At 35.5% G+C, this 18,078-nt stretch overlaps 1 long non-coding RNA gene across 1 annotated transcript in view; it reads left to right on the forward strand.

The window, feature by feature from the left end:
- The window catches only part of LOC146543627 (uncharacterized), a 355,365-nt gene that overhangs the window by 144,982 nt on the left and 192,305 nt on the right, over window positions 1-18,078 (forward strand). The window contains exon 2 of the long non-coding RNA XR_014885712.1: window positions 1,306-1,459. This is a non-coding gene — a long non-coding RNA (uncharacterized LOC146543627). The remainder of the gene's footprint in view (window positions 1-1,305; window positions 1,460-18,078) is intronic.

Below are 18,078 nucleotides of genomic sequence, written 5' to 3' on the forward strand. Positions count from 1 at the left end.
TTTATATATATGTTATAGATCTATATATGTTATATTTATATTTATATATGTTATATTTATATACATAATATATATATATATATTTATAACATAACAGGTAATTTCAGGTGTTTGATCCCTCTTGTAATTGAGCTGTTTTAGCAGGAAGCTAAGCTGAGATCCTTAATGAGTAGAAACATCAGCTGAATTTGCTGCTTACATCTGGAAAAGAAACTAAGTAATACAAAGGACTTGTGTTAAGAGAGATAAAGGTGCCCTTTTCAAACACAACTAAAATGGCTTTATGCTAATGATCTTCAGAATTCTAGCAAAAAATACTGCATCACTACATGATAGATTTAATAAGTGGAAATATGTGGTATTAAACTGCTCATAAAAATAGATCGACTTCTTTTCATATTTGGAGAAAAATCAGCTCAGTAGGAGATCTTGTAACTATTATCAAGATCAAGACAAATAAGTGTTCCCTGTTTTACTGTTATCACTGAGCCCAATTATAACAGAGAAGTATTTTTTGCAAATCACCACTAACAGAAACTGTTGTATGTTCTGATCAGTATATGATGATTTCTTACAGCATATTGGAAATGTGATGCAGTAGTTTCATGTTGGATCAATAAGGAGGGCAGTTGTGTGCTGAAGTTTATGGATTCTATTCACATATTTTGCTAAGCCAAGATTGCCTGTGAGGAAACTGCTACTTTTGGTTGTGCGTGCAGATGGTGCATAAGCTTAAGGTTAATGCCAAAATGTCTTGGCTGTCTTGAAATTTGGCATGGTTGAAGAGGCAAGGATGAAGAGATTATTCTCTCCAGGTTCTAACAGCAAAATACAAACTTCATTCTATGAAGCAGTGCCTTCATCTTTCATTTTCTGCATTCTCTATTTAATAATCTTATAATGGGATTCAAACTTTCTGTAGAGCATCCAAGACTTTTGACAAGCCTTTTCCTTTAGGTCTCCATAGAATTATCTGTGTGACTCATTTATTTTATCTTGGGGGAAGGGTTTTGGGGAAGATGTTAATGAAGTATGTTGGGAGATATGCCTCGAATGCCTCTTGCCTTTCTGGAAAGCTAGTGCTTTTGCATGAGCTTTTTCCTGAATATCATATCAATAGGGTGAATAAAACTGCCTTTTGCCTTCAACCCTATATCTTCCACATTAAGCATAAGTTATGATAATAAAGTAGTGTCACTAACTAATGTTAAGTAATTAATAATTGGGGACTCTCTATTGTTGACAGTTATCCCTGAAACAGGATATGAAAGTTATACTGAAAAAAAACTTTAATTCATCTTTCAGATGCTGTGCTCTACTACTCTACAGTGCTTCATAAAACTATGTGAGATGTGCCCATGCTGATTTACATGGTCTGCAGTTGGCATCTATCAACAAAACTGCTACCTGCACCTTCATCTGGAGGGAACCCAGAGCAATTACAAGGAAATACTTAGAGGTAAGAGTGCTTAAATTTTTATCATTCATTCTCTCCTCCAGTGATAAACTCTGCACAGATGAATCTGCACAATTGTGTGGACTATGATTTCTTGAGGAAAGCATCAAAAATACAGGAGAAAGAAAAAGGAGCTCCTCAGCTTTGGGTTTTAAATTTTCTCTTTGAGGTTTATTTCATTTTTCAAAGAGTTTTTTTTTTTTTTTTTGTAAAATTAAGTTACCTATTTCTGTAGTAACATTTGCATGGCTGTGCAAGAGGGAGGTGACAGTTGTATACAGCTGCAGTGAAAAGCCTGCATGTTTGGAGGAAATTTCATGGATTGGATTTGAACTTTGCTGCAAATGAGCTGTGGAAGTCCTTGAAACTCTCACCCAGAAAAGCATTCATTTTTTTTCTTCAAATGATCTTCAATAGTTTAACTTCTTTTGCTGTTTCTAGAAGGGCAAAAGCCTTCTATATCAATACCTTTATATCCAGTCTTTTGTTATTTCCAAATAGTTTTAGCTGCAGCAAGACACGTGTGTCATGCTGAGCTTTATAATTTTCTTCCTGAGTGTGATCATAATGAAAAATATAAGACAAAGGAGTAGGAGAGGAGAGAAAAGATTTTGGGAATGTGTATGTGGGCTGTAACTAGAACCCCATAGGTGAGTTAATTAGCATGGTGAGTGCCTGCCTCTCCAGCTTATTAGTGCTTTGCATTATGGTATTGTTACTTTGAAAAAGCTCTTGAAATAAAGACTGCTCATAGAGCAAGATGTTGATATATTGTGTTGTTTACACATTTGGGTGCAATATTTCATACTTCCAGGAGATAGCAACTGGTGGTATACAAGTTCATGCTGTTCCTTTGATTTTCTTTTAAACATAATTATCTCAAACTGCAACCAAAAGTCTGAAAGTTAGGAAGCTGAAGGGAAGAAGGGGTTATGTTTCATCCATGACTAAAACTTCTCTTTAAACCTCTGTTGTAATTCAGACTGTCTTAGCAATCTCTGAGTCAATTTGCTGAAGCTGGAGTCTTTGCTGATTAACTCCTACTAAATTTGGAAGCTAATGAGTAACTTATTTGTCTACAGCTTAGTGGCATGGTGGGCACAGCACAAAAGTCTCTATCTTTAGATTTCTGTCTTAGGTCTGTAATTGGTTTGAGGTATTTGTTTTACCTCTGTCTCAGCAGAGATCATCTTCCCAAATAAAAGCAGCAAGAATAGCATGCAATTGACTCAGTGATGATGTATTGGCCTTTATGCCACCAGCAACATTCACACTGTAATGCTGTAACTGTAATGCTGAAAACTTTTCCCTTTCTTCAATGAGCAGTGTGAAGTGTAGAAAAATATAAAATAAAGTATGTATCTTGCCTGCAGTTGTCAGATGCCGAAGTCACTGGATGCTGCTGTTCAGATGTTCTGAAACATTTCCACTGCAGGATAAGTCTTCCTGGGTCTTTCTGTGATCTCAACTTCCTCCTAAGTGTCCATAGTTGCACAAATAAAACACTTCTCAGTTGTTGATTTTTCATTTCTGTATGAGGATGGGTAACCACTTGCTTTATGTGCTGGATAAAAGTCTCAGTATTAGATTCAGCTCAGTGCTGGTTGTCTGAAACTAATTTATTTTCTGCTATTAGATCAGGACAGTGATTCTTAATACCTTATTAAAAACATTCATGCATACTTCTTTTTCTCTGCCTATCCCTTTGTATATGAACTTGTAGACTGATGTTGATATACTGTCTCTATGATACAACTTCAGTTACCCAAATCTGCCAATTTTGGATAAGTATAGTGGAAGAAACTCACTCACTCATAGTAAGTACTAAGATCTATATCAAAGGAAAATAGGAAGATGTTGTAGTGGGAGAGCTATGAATTTTTCTTCTGTGCAAGGATAGATGTAACATTGATAATGATCACAAGACTGAGGGTAAAGATCAATAAAATCCTCAGAAAAGAGAAATCATGTGAGCTCCAAGAATTTCTGAAAAAGCAAGAACTTTTACTTTGTTTTTAGCTAGCATCTCATATAGCCCTTAGTTTTTACGTATACACAAAATATACTAGCTGTTAATATTCAGGCAGTAAGATGTATTTTTTCCAGTTGCAGGAATTTAAAATGCTAATGAAAGATTAGGCTTCACTAACAAGCTGCCTAATTTCACTTGCAATGATTTAACAAAGTGTTTTGCATCTGGAAGGCACTAGAAATAAACAGCTTTTAATCTTTGGCAACAAATTTGTTTATTGTTCTTTCTGAGGTTACCTTATGAAGGAGCCCTGTAAGGGAGCTGCATTTTTTTCTGAAGAGTCAATTTTGACTCACACGGATAATATTGTTAGAAGCGTAAAAATGTATCCAGAAAACTATCAGTCCATTCTCCACAGGTCTTGCTATAGAATCATAGGCTGCATATAATGATCTTCTTAGTACCGTATGTTGAAGCGCACTACTAGAATGCAACTGGGCTTCCAAAGGAGCTGCATGAGTAATGGAGGAGTATGAGAGACACTGAGATAATGGATCTCTGCATCCACTTGGGACATCTGAAACTGAATTTGCCTTTGAAAGAAAACACTCTGTCCTAGAACATGTTACAGTAGTAGACTCTGAGTGCGACTTGCATTGAAGAGCTTTAGATTTTAGAATAAGCATCAACAACAGAGGATTTGAATATAAACAGGACTTCAGTGGGATTGATAGATCAAAAAGAACAGGTTTGTTTGGGTAGTGGAAGGAGAAATGGCCATAGGGTGGGGATGTGCATGTGGATATTTCAGGATGAATTTTGCAAGACAAAAAATACATGGTAGAAAACATCTTGCATGTTGGGGAAATAGTGCTTCTTGGAGGTTTGGAGATTTCTATTCCATCTTCCCCCACCCTCTTATCCCTATGCATTTCCCAAAAAAGAACAATTAAAATTTTAAGATGTGATATTCAGAACCTTGAGAGTTATTTGTAGAGAATCAAATAGGAAGTTCTATAAGCATTTTTCAAAACTTCTATAAATACAAGAAAATCTGAAAGGAAATAGGTTACAGATTTTATACCAAAAATACATTGTAACTAAAAATATATTTACGTATTTTCTTGTTCTTGGTGCACATTAATTCTCATAATTCAACATAAAGAATTTGATTTGTAGTATATGTCAAGACAATATGTAGTATATTTGTAGTATATGTCACAGAAAATAGATACCTGTTTACATTCAATCCAGACATTTTTTCTCTTCTAAATAACTTTTTCACTTAAATCCTATTAGAGTTCTGAAATTTGTCCTTTCCTAAGTTAGCTGCTGTTGAAATGGGAACAAACAGGCCGCTGTTTGGTCTGGTGCATATGTAAATTGATTTTGTTAATTATTTTCTTTGTCACATTATATGAATTGGATGAAGAATGGAAATGTACAACATAAGCATACTAAATAACGGAGAAAATATGCCTGTCTCTGTTCTCTGCTCAGAGAGAAAAGTATGCCTCTTGTAACATTTTTTTCTCCTTTTTGTGTAAACAAAATTTCTTGCTTCATAAACTTGCTCTTATGTTCTTGATTCCTTCTAGCCAGCAAGTCATCAGAACAGGAATGTAACTGTGCACAAAAATTTCTGTTAACTTTGGCTAAGGCTATGCATGTATATAGAGCAATATAGGTCCTTGTATTACAGCCAACATACTTGCAGCAGTCTTTTTCTCTTGTGTGCATGGACACACTGGAAACAACACCAAGTGATTTGTTGTGCGTATTCATTGTGCTGGTAGGAACAAAGAGTCCTTGCTAGAAATTATAAACCACTCAGGTAGGAAAATTGACATGACATTGTGGTGAATATCTACTTGTAAAAGTAAATGGAGTGACTATTTCATAATTGGATTTGTAATGCAGACATATTAGATATTTTTTCAATGTGTACTGCAGAATTGTTCTGCCTATCTGTGACGTTGCTATATTGATGATTCTCCTAAATTTTCCTTAGGGAAAGTTTAAAAATACATAATAGTTAAAGGCCAGTGGTGCTGTTGATGATTTGAGAAGCGATGCCGAGAAAATATTTATTGTCAGTGTATTCCGATAGACTTCATTATACCTGGGATCAGACAAGAAATTATTACTTTCTTGTAGACTTTTAACCTTATCAAATCTGAATAATGGTTCCTGTTTTACTTCTCTTTTGAACTTGTGTGTGTGTGTGTGTGTATGTGTTCTCCTCTTTCAAGCTAGAGACAAACCTCAGTATGCTCCTGTCATTTGCCATGCCTAAGTAGTTATTCCTTGAAAGGAATCAGTCTTACAAGCTGTGTGTGCATTTTCTTGCTTTTTTTTTTTTTTGGTGTATGTGTTTTTAGGAAGGAGGGAGGAATACAGCTACATTAGGTACCTTGCTTGCTTTTCACACTGTGTAAGAATACGTTTATTTCTGTAACTTAACAATGTTAGTAGAAAATTGTACAATAGAGGAAAAATACCCTAGTTTGGGAATATAAAAAAAATAAATAAATTGCCATTCCTTAATATATTCTAAATGTACATATAAGTTAATGCTCTTTTCATTAGAAGTATTAATTGAATCTTAACTGTTTGAATGTACAATGATAGTGAATTATTAACATATTTTCCTGTAAGAGAAAAGTCCTTTACTGACAGAAAACAGCATTTGGTTTGGTAGAGGAAATTAAATCACTTTGTGCTTATGAGGCTTGTTAATTATAATTGAAGTAAAGGATTTTAATTGATCTCAATACTTACTGTACAGAATAATTTTCTTCACTTGGATTTGGAAGACTGCAAATCTATTTTCATCCTGTTTTTTATCTTTTATGTTGGCTTGAGGTTGGTTTTTTTAATTGGTTGTTTTAAACAGCTGATAACAATTTGGTACAAATGTAATTTACCATCTATTTGGCTTCCTTGTAAATGCAAAGAAATAAATCAACACAATTTATAAGTTTAATGTAAAGACTTGCATGAAGAAATTTTAATTCCTTAATCTCTAGGCAGCCTTCAATCAAAATAGTGCAGTCTTAAAATTGTAGAATGGTTTGGGTTGGAATGGATCTTTGAGGTGATTTAGTTCCAATCCCCTCTTATAAGCAAGGACACTCTCCACTAGACCAGGTTGCTCAAAACCCCATCCAGCCTGGTCTTGAAGAGGGGACATCCATGACCTCTCTGGTCATTTGATGCCCAGTCTGTGCTCCCCAGGTTGACACCCATTGTGATGGTTCTGATTCACGAGCAAGTTTTGTGATTCTTTATGCTTAGCTGCAGATCTGAACATGTTTACTTGGGTTTAGACCTTGTGGGATGCCATCTCATCTTAAAGTTTTGACAGAAGTTTCAGTTCAGCTAGTCAATAGAGAAAAGAAATATGAAATATTGAGATAGTGAGTAGGTAATTACTAAATGTGGTAATAATCCAAATTGTACATTTACTTTCTTCATTACAGTTCCCTTGGTGAGGTAGATGGCTGATTCTGCTGGGAGGAGGGAGAATGGCCAAGGAGAGAACTTCTCTTAGTAACAGTCTGTTTTCAGTTTCAGTACGGAATATGCATGTTTTCAGTTCATTACATCTACCGACCTGGCAGCACATGAATCTTGTCCTTATAATGGAACTCATTATTTCTAAGAGATCTCCCTTGCCCTCTCCACACACACACACACCCCTCCTCCTTTCTGTGCTGCAATTGTGAACACAATTTTTCTAAACTTTAGGCTATGTGGATTTAGTCCTAGTAAACCAGATAGTTACCCCAGTACTTAGAGAAAAAACAAAATTTGCCTCTTTAGCCTGAGTAGCGCAGATGGGTTTCTTGTTACCATAGGTTTGTATCTGTTATTGCATTCATTGAGCAGATTGTATGGACTCGTCACGTTTAATATTGCCATATGGCATATGCAATATTTACCAAGATACCTTATGAAGGTTGAGTACTTACAATCCAAATAGCAAATTTGGCTAGAAAATGAAAAAGAAAAGAAATAGAATTATTTTGTGTTTTAGAGATGAGGACAGAATGGAAATAGAAAGCAGAATAGAAGCAAATAATGATTGTTTTCTCTGCTGGTTGTTCATCTTCCTGAATCCAGACTATTAAGAGAGCAGAGCACACATCAAGGGAATTGAGCGCTAGAAGAACTTACTCCTGCAGTTCCCTCCTCATCTACTTTTATCGCCTAGATGGAGCCATATTTACCTATCAAAAGAAGGGATAAAGAAGTTGTTGGAGCTGAATTCAGGAGGATTAAAAGGTGTGCAGTCAATTTCAAATGCAACTTAAAAAATAATTGAAATGTGGTTAAACTATTTTCATTTCAAAATGTTGTCAGCTCACTGTACGTTTTAATCACAGATATTCTACCCTCTTCAAAACTCAATTTTATTCCTAAAAAGTTCTAATAGGGAAATTCAGTCCAACGTACACATGCATCCGCTTGTTTGTTGCTTTTTTGTCATTGGAGTCCATAGGCATTGGATTATGACAATAACCGCAAAAGTTTCCCCTTTATTTGTGCCACTTATCCTTTCCATCAGTCAGAATTGCTGTACATGTAGGTGACAGGAATTCTTCTTCCAGTGCATGAATGTTTTGTAGTATTTCTCAGCCGTATTTGGCTATCGCCCTAGCATAAGATAAATGACGTTAGACTGAAATGCTTTATTGGCCTGTAGAACACACTGTTTTGTAAGAAATTAGGCTTTGAAATTTAGTGAAATTCAGAAATGCTCATTTCTGCAAGTGAAGACGTTGCTAATGAATGTTCTTAGAGTTAAGTGTTTCTTAGATGCTTGTTTTGTCTTTGTTTTGTCTTCATATGATATCAGTTTGTGACCTTGCAGAAAAAGAAAGCTGAGGTTCAGACTACTTTCCAGAGATTCAGTTGTGAACTTCATGCTGAATTGGGTGTTTTATTACTGAGAAATAACAATAAAATGGGTGTTTTATCATCCAAGAAATATTTAGAGATACTGCACATATGTTTTCCCACTACGACAAGCAAAAAAAAAAAAACCAAAAACACAGAAAACAGTTGAAAAAAGGAAGAAAAAATAATAATAATAATTGAGGTGAAAGACTCCTATTGGAGATGTAAGGAACCAAAGGGATTATTCCGTCACTGAATTTGCCATAGGATTCATTTTCCATTTAAGCAAGATTTCTGTTTTTGTGCACAATAAGGGGGAGTGAGAGGGAACTGATGATGATGTGTGTTTATCAGGAATGAAGGGAATAATCTTTGCAGAGGTTAGTTAAAAAAAATGAAGTCTCTGCTGAGAGGTTAGTAAACTGTTGTCCAGCTTGTGAATAGTTGTGCTTTATAAGAAGCATCTGGTATGAAAAAGGCAAAAGCTCCATTGAAAGATCCTTTGCTTTGTTCAATATGAATCCTGGAACACTTTGTGTGCAGTCTTCATTTAACAGAAACAACAGAAAAGCTCCAAATGAAGTGAACAAAAGAAACAAAGCAGCTACATAACGTCAATAATATGTAATATTGCAGATACTTATGAAATCTCTTATTTAAAAAAAAAAAACTGATTTTGTATTGCAAACTTGTGATAAAAAGGATCAGGAAAGGCTTTTTTATGTGTTCTCCCAGCAGAAATAATCAACTTAGTCCAAATTTTGAAGGCTTGTTGCAGTAGAGGATTGTAAGGTTTAGGTCTTTCACACTATAATTTTTGGCGCACCAGAGATGTCTGAAGTAACAGCTCTATTCCTAAATGGTGAAAGTCTTTGTCAATAACATATTTTTTTTTTAATCAAAGATTGTATTTACTGTATCTTTTGTTTAGTCTTACAATTTACTTTTTACTGTCTTCTCCCAAAAGAGTGAGTGTATATTTGGTTTCACAGTAGGCAGTATTTGACATCAGAAAGGCAACACAGCAAACTGATGCATAAAGTAAAAAATCATCATGATTTTGAATTTTTATCTTTCTGAGAAAACATCATCCGGATGGTGTTTAATGTTACCTTAATTGAAACAGGGATCATATAATATTAATAGGAGCTATATAGCTGAGAATCAGCATTTAAAATATTTGTCTCATCAATTCCCTACCACAAATGATGCATTTGTTTTTTATCTTAGCAAAAAGAAATAGAGCATTATCCAGAAATGACAGGCAAAAGCTGCCTTCCAGTATTGTTTTTCTATTCCTGTTTGCTGAGGCTTTGGCTAAGGCATTCTAGGCACATGCCATACATGCAGTCTTTACTGAAGAAAAAAAAAAAAAAAAGTGTAATTAACACACAAGTGTGAAGCAGTATACCATGTTTAGTAACACTGTTTAACAATCATTTAATTTTGAGGGGACTATGCAGAATTTCACTTTTGGATCTGAAATTTGTGACAAAGCCAGTCTGCCCAGCTGTAGTACACAGTGCTTCCTGTAGCAATTGGCAGATTATCACCTGCAACTCAGAGGGAACTGCAGACTTCAAGAGGGAACTGTTGTATTGAATGAACTGATGAGTGATTCTAGTTTTTGTTTGGTTTTTGTTTTTTTTTTTTTTACTGATGTGATTTCAGGTAACTATGCTTTCAACTCCTCCCAGGGAAAGAGCATTTCCTAGTGGAACTATCCTGAGGAGATCACTCTCAAATACTTGTTAACGACCAGTTTTCCAACTATCCTCTAGGAAAAAAATCTTGCAAAATCATGCAAATTTTTGTGCCAGTGAATGTTCAGAATTTCCATGCAAAGTAATATCCAAACTGCCAATTTAGCAACCAAAATAAAAAATAGTAATGACTAAGAATATTTTAAAATGTTAACATTTATGAAATATTGACAGCTGTCTATGATACTTGAAGGAGAACAGTGTCCTTTTTGATCCCAATTATTTGGTATCCATTACTCTGTCACAGATCAGACTAAGCAGTCTGAAGTCAGTGTTTGTCATATAATCATTTTGTCTCGATTAAGGACATAGCGTTTTTGTTTTTGCTTACCATGCTAGAACGTGGATGATGATTACTGGTACTGAAGAACACCATATGCGAATCTTCATCTCTTTGGTTCAGACACTGATAATTGATTGGGTATTTGTTCTGATTCCTGCTACCCAGTTTATGCAAACAAGCTCTCCAAAGTTTGTTGAGGTTTACAAAATAAAGACTAGCAGACAAAATTTGTTGTAAATCTTATTTGGGGAGGAAAAAAAAGAGTTCAAGCTGTTTTGTGGAAGTGTCTAAATGGATCATGTAGCAAATGCCACTTAGGCAGAATATTGGCATTATATTTTGCCTATAAATTTTTTTTTGCAATATCACGTACCTTATCTAAAGAATTGGTACCAAAACTTGTTATAATTACCCATAATGTTGCTTCTCAAAGTATTAAATCCTTTTCAAATCAGTTTTCCCATTGAGTGTTTAAGAAGTGCTACCAATCTTTTAGCAACTTGACACCTTAATACTGTGGTGCTTTTCTATATATGCAGTTTTCCAACGACACTTGGGCCTTGTCAAGTATTAATTTTACATTATAAATTATAGAACATAAATTGTTCCTCTTAAACACTTTAAAAATATGTTTTCCAGAATTCTTTTGTTTCACATGCTAGTATTATAGCAGCCCTGTCAAGTGTTGTGGCATTAATATTTAAAGCAAAAAATTTGAAATAAAAAAGTACTAATTAATTCCATTGCAGTAAAGTTTTATTTATAAAAGCTATAAAAAGAATCCTGCAATCCTGTTGTTCTACTAAGGGAGCATTGCTAGAGAAATTTGCTTTATTATAATTGTAAAAATACACCTCACGAGAAGCAGATGTTTTGAGAAAGCTGAAAAAATGGAGTTAAGTTTTAATGAGAACTATTATTGTGGTTAAATAATGCATACCTCCAGCTACATAAATGTTTACTTTTAGAGATTCTAAAGCCTTATGTTCCGGTGTGGGTGCAATTAAAAAGATTTTGTTATCACCAATTTAAGTAATGCTTGAAAACAGAAAGTTTCAAGCTTCTTCCCTGAAGCAAGCAGCTATTGAATCACAATAACAATGGTTTAATCCCTACTGTACTGCGTGAGCTGCATTTTGTGGCAACAGCTTTTTGAAAAGAACTAACCTCCAACAACCTCAATTGCTGGAATCCTGAAATGAAGTGTTGTTTGTAACTGGAGAAATGCAAAGATCTAAGCATTTTGCAGAGCAACTTACACTGTTCAACTAGTAGTCTTTCATACAGTACCTTATGTTCAAAGCTTGTTTTCTGGCCCTCGTTTGGATTTGCACTTCTCCCAGTCAACTCTTTTCTTTCAAGTTTTCACATGACTTAAAAGATACGCTAAACACTTAATTGCTTTACCTTAATTTTGGCAGGCATCTTAGCTTTTAACTGTGCTGTTTCTCCCTTTTCCCTGATCCCGGGAAGGGGCCATGCTCTTTGCTCAAGAGATTCACAGAAGGTATCATTTCCAGATTGTGGCTATGAAACAAGCCTGGCCTGCCACTGGTACATGCATGTCCAATGCACAGCATATGACTTCTGCTTTCTGAGACTCAGCTGTAATTGACAACCCAGGTTGTGTTTGGAAATTTCTCACATAAAGGACTAGTTTTAATTTGAGCAAAACTGCATAATTAGGGTAGATCTCCAAAAAGGCCGAAAATGTATGGAGATATCAGATAAAATAATGGATGTGTCAGGCTGTCTTAATTATTGACAAATCTACCATGGTAAATTGTAGTTCAAATTGCAGGGTCCCACACAATGAATTTTTCCCTCACACAAATCCTTGTTAGAAATGTTTTCAGTGACTTCCCTAATTACAGTTATACTCTTAAACAATAAGTTTACTGTAAGCAATACGTAAAGATGGAATGCGTGTCTGAAGTATGCTCTTTTCTTAGAGTTTGGAAGTTAGAAGCAGTATCAGAATAATGTGTTAGCATTTTCTGAAAAGCAGTACTTGCCATTATTCTCTGCTGCATCAAATGTTCTGCCATTTCCTCGAACACGGTAGAGCAGAGCAATTCAGTCTTCAGTTGCAGAAATCTCAGTGGAGAAAGACCATAAGAAAGGTCATATTTTTGTATACAATTAATCATAAGTGGGGAAAAAAAAACCTCACCTCTTAATTGTCTGGCAAAGCTGGTAATTCTTTGGGGACAATGCAGTTAATTTCTTCCATTTGTGCTTTGTATTCATATTGCTATTAATCATGAAGACCATAAAACCAATGTTCCTGAAAATCTGGTAGTTAAATAAATGCAACTGACTTATGATATACACCCTAAAAAGTCTTTGGAGAGCTAAAAATTTTGTTCTGCATAACAAGTTGTTATTACTGTTTCTGAGTATGCTGTTGAAATGAAGAAAAGAATGAGAGTGTAGTCAGGCTTTTCGAGGACCTTGAATGACATTAGATATCAATTGCTATTCCTCAGTAAGAAATGTATTTATTAAGATACATTAGAATTTGAGTCTTATTGGTGATTTGGTTAATGCTAAAGCATTATAGCTTAGTTCATGGCCATAGTTTTGGGAATTAGGTGATTCCAGGCCAGCTCATGTCAGGATGTTTGAGTTCTTATGCAGAATGAGTCTAGAGCATTCTACTGCTACTGGGATGCTACTTCAAGTAACAATTTTTTTTTTTTTTAAAGAAGCAGTGATCGTCTGTATGTTTATTGACACGTAATTTTAGTTTTCTATACCTGATTCCTAAAAATCTTAGAATAAAATCATATTCAATAATTGAATTGAATTAATACACATAACCATTTAGATTTGCTTATCACTTCATACACCTGCATTAATAATTTGTTTTGCAATGCCCTTCTCTGGATTAATTCATCAATGTAATTGCATGACTGAAAAGGTCACAAAGGTGTACTGAAGGTCTAAGCTGTATTGCAGCTCAGAACTTGAGTACAGTACGCATACAGAATCCAAATGTGTTGGATGAGACTTTCTCAGTTGAAAATCAGAAAGGAAGTGTTTTCTGCAACACGAATGAATACTTATGAAAGACCTTGGCAACGTAATTACTATGTATGCTAACTTTAGGTGTACCTGAGCATTTAAACACCATGCAGCTGTTCTTTCTTCCTGTGTAGTTCTTTTCATTCTCAAAATTAACGTTTGTATCTTATTTTAACCTTACTCAGTTTATTAATCAACTGTATTCAAGCTATAAAGCAAACACCAGTCTAATTGCCTATTTTTATATTTTGCAAACCTTGAGTGGCTGCCTACTAAAGTCAAATTATTCCACTGCAAACAAAAAAAAAAGGGGGGGGAATGGCAAGTTCTCACTTCAGCTGCAGAAGGGAACAAGTTATCTCTGTAATCAGAGAAAAATTATTTTTGAACATTCATAATGACTGTCAAAGCAGTTAGTATAACTATGCAATGCTTATTCACTTCTTCATTTCATCAGACACTGATAACTTTGTGAAAACGCGAATGGGCTGGCATTCTAGTTTCATTTTCTTTGGTAGCATCAGGACTTTGAAATGAATGTGTCTAAAGAATTATTCTTCCAGTGAATTTCTCAAAGAAAGCCAACCTAATTAACAGAAGGGAAAAAAATTGTTGCTAGAAAACAGAGTGATATACAAACTTTTCTTTGTTCTTTCACCTGCTGAAACCTTTGCTGCTGGATCTTTGCAAATGCATATTCTTGGGTAGAGATGTTCCTTCAGAGACTTCCTGATTCTCACAGAGTTCCTGGCATCATCTGAGACCTGATGCCTTCAGATGTATTATAATCCCTGCTAGAACTATTCTCCACATCTCTTACTGGCCACACTTTGAGGTCTCCAGATCTTCCTCCCCTTCAAGCATACTGAGTATCTCATCAGGCAAAAAGAATTTTCAGCTCTGTTTTGACTTATCTTCCAGCTTCTTGATTAAAGAAATGTAATGTAAGCCTTTGATGAAGAAAACTGAGTTTCTCTCACCTTCTGTATAAGCTGGAGGGATTGGAGGTTTTGTGTTCGTGCTATGGAAATGTAAAATTATCAGGGGACATTTACTGGACAGATTTATCTGGTGGAAAAAAAAAAAAAAATAGTGGAGCTCAACTGAAACAGTGAAGGAAAATGATGAGAGTTACCATTAATTTTCCCCAAGATCCTCCTGGTTAAAATATTCGTCTAGAACTGTGAGTGCCCAACTCAATCTCCTGAGAGAAGTTCCTGGCTTGAGAAATCACTTGGTTATTCCAGCCTGCTTGGGTGTAGTGGCAGGTCTTTCAGTGAAAAAGTCACATGTATTTTTAATTAGGATGGGAAGCTCTTGGCAGTGAGTGAACATCCCATGCTTCCTCTTGTGCCTCTCCAGAGCCTTGTGGCCTTAGCAGGGCCGCCTGTCCCTTGGAGAAACCCAGGTGGGTGGGCAGTGAACCTTCAGAGCTCCTGTGATGGAGGGGGGATGTGAACGTTGATCTCCGTCATCCTCAGGTCACAGAAATACTAAGTAAAAGGTGGGGAATTATTGCTCTTAGCTTAGTAAGCTGCCTTCAAGGGGCACTTTCTTTTTTGCATGACTGAAAAAGAAATGAAACAATTTACTTAAAGTGGAACCAAAAGCTTTGTTCAGCCAGGAAAGCTTTTTGCTCTGCTTATCAAAAGCGTGGAGGGTAAATGTAATTGTGATTGCTCTGCATTGCATGTATTTTGGATTGTACATTTTTCCCAGTTATTTTCAGTCCCTGCTTAAGCTTGTAGGCTGGCACAGGTCTGTACTGCAGCCTGAGACAGGGCTGGTGGGAGCCAAGCATCCTCTCTTATCTGAAGGACTGGAGGTGAGGAACTTCCTTTGAAACTAGGTCTTCTCCACCTGCTTACCCAGCACACTGCTATTAGTTCATGCAGTTTTGAGTCAGTACTTATCCTTTTCATTAAGAATGGAACTGTCTTGTGTAGCTGATGTACATGCTGTGCTTCTTTATATATATATGTTTAATAAAAAAAAAAAAAAAGAGCTTCTGGGGAAAGATGGTACCACTGACTTTGACTCTTTTTAATGACTTTTGTAATAGTTGCAGTTTCTTTTTGTACTTGAAAATAAATACTTTTTTTTTTCCTATTGCTATGAAGTCTTATAAATCAATAGGAAGTTTGAAAACTTTGGAGTGTTAACATAACCTTTTCCATTTTAATGCAATTTTGGTTATTGACATTAAATGTTTAACAGAAATATTTCATTTTCTCTATGCAGAAGTCAGTGGTGATGTCAGCCCTATTTTCACTGATGTGACCAGCAGCTTTCATCTGAACCTCACAGCATCAGGGCTGTGTAAATCTTGCTGTGTTGGGACTTAAGAATCTCTCTTCCTGCAGAGAGAGATATAAAGAAAGGCAATTCAAACATTTCTTCAGAATTAGTTTGATTGCAGTTTATTCCTATTTTGAATAATTAACAGTTTCTATTTAGCTGTATCATTAACAGTTGTATCATTAACAGTTTGTGCAATTTTATTATTGTCTGGGGATTTTCATGTAGGAAACAGTTTTACTAAAATTAATCAGTTTTCTTTTTATTTTGTTGGGGGTTTTTGTCACTTGAGGAAGTTTATTCCCAGCCCAAAGAGCACAACATTGTTTCTGCACAATTCCAATTAAAGCTGAAAGTAGTGGTTAGTTATGAAGAGCCTTGGGGTGCAAAGAGAAAATGTAACCTTTAAGGCATCTTTCTGTGTCAGTTTTATTTTCTCCTTTAAGAAGCAGATTTCCTAATTACAGCATTGCCTTCTAAACCTGTATAATGACAGAGTCCTTCAAGCTATGTTCTGGGGAATAAAATCCAAGCAAATATGCAGGTTTAATACGATTGAAACTTTTTAATGAAAAATGTTTATTTTTGCTGCTGTTCTATTAGAACAACAGGTAATGAGGACCGTGATGCTTTCCTAGGTGAGAAGTGGCTGTAGGTCTCTTGGTGCCCCCCACTCTTAGGAAAGGTAGGTGGGTGATGATGGGGAAAGATAATGGGTGTGTGCTGCTGTGTTTGGGAAGGGGACTGATTCCTCAGCAGACCTTGAATGCACTTTAGTTTCACCACAGCTCAGAAGTAGAAACTTTTTGAAATAGTAAACACTTTCCCAAGATTATAAAAAAAAAAAAAAAAATAGTTCTGTTACCAAGTTGTAAAGCTGCTGACAAACAGAGATAAGTTGTTAATTCATGGCACTGCGGGACTGTAGGTGGGTCAACACAAGTACATACTTCTGGCTGTTTTGATGTATTTGGCAAAAAAACTAACGTAGCAGCTGCACGTACCATGCTGAGCTGGACTGTAACTCATAACACTACTTATTTCTTTCCACCATCTTGCTGGTTTGACATTGGCAATATGAGAATATTTATTCCTGTCCAAATGTAGTTCTGAGGGGACACGGTTGAAGTTACATCAATTGTATGCGAATGTAGCTGGTGAGGTGGTTCATGTTTTCTTTTAACTGAGCTAGTAGTGCCCAGCAGGAACGGGTTGAAAGCACTCAGAGTTGTGTTTTAAGAATAAGAAACGAGTAGCAATATTGTCTCTAGAGAGCTTCATGGAAAATAAAGGTATTAATTTTGAAATACAGAAAGTGGCAGTTTATTAATATAGTATAATAATTTCTTACTGAACTTTTTGTGACCTTTATGGAAAAGAAAGGTTGTTTTATCATAAAACACTAGAAGAGTACTTGAGAATATGTGGCTTAAAATAAGTTTTAGCTGTAGGGAACTGAAGAAGAGAAAGTATCAAGATACCGTTTTTGTTTAAGAGATGGAGAAAGGAAAAGATTATTTGGAAAACAAAAACAAAAAGTCAAAGAAATAAACAACCAACCACCCACAAATAGAAGTTATTTAACTTGCCCATTTTATGAAAGTAGTGTTTATGCAACTATACAACATAGATTGCTTCCTTTACTGTTGAATTTTAGTTTTCCTACTGAAAACATGGAGGATTCAAAGAGAATACACAAAATTGCTGGAGTAGGAAAAGAAAATAATCAAGACCAAATAGAATATTTTTTATGTATTAGAAGGTTTTGTTTGATCTGTTTTCTTATATTTCAGGTTTTACTTTTAGGGGGAAATTACTCTCTGCACCCCTACTCATTCCATCTTCTCTGTATATGGGCTGTATCCAAAATACAGTTTAGCTAGGAAATAATTAACAGACAGTAATATGGGTCATGCTTTGATGGGAGAGTGCTTTCATTTGACCTAAGATAATACAGAGGTTTGGATGTAGTTGATAGTTATCCAGACTGTCTGGTAATAACAATGATGCTGACAAGTCCTGGCACTACATTATTTGAGATGGGGTGAGATAGCAGCATGAGTGAATATGGCTGGAATGTGTAGATGACACTGTATTAATCAAACTGAAGTTTAGTGGTCTTGAGTTGGTCACTGAAAATTTAACTGTCTTCAAACAAGCAAACAAAAAACCCATGACTTATTCATACTGAAACCCACACATTTTACCTTTATAGGGAGTCACAATTCAGTTATGGCATTCTTCATTGCAAAAAATGCTATTTCAGACATCATAAGTGTCATTTCCCTTTGAGCCAGACTGCAGATGAAGAAGCACCAATGCCTGTTCACAAGCTGATACAGAGTTAACATGGTCAATTTTATTATGTTACAGTACA

Source organism: Meleagris gallopavo, chromosome 11 (genome assembly GCF_905368555.1).
Source record: "Meleagris gallopavo chromosome 11, MGAL_WU_HG_1.1, whole genome shotgun sequence".
NCBI lineage: Eukaryota > Metazoa > Chordata > Aves > Galliformes > Phasianidae > Meleagris > Meleagris gallopavo.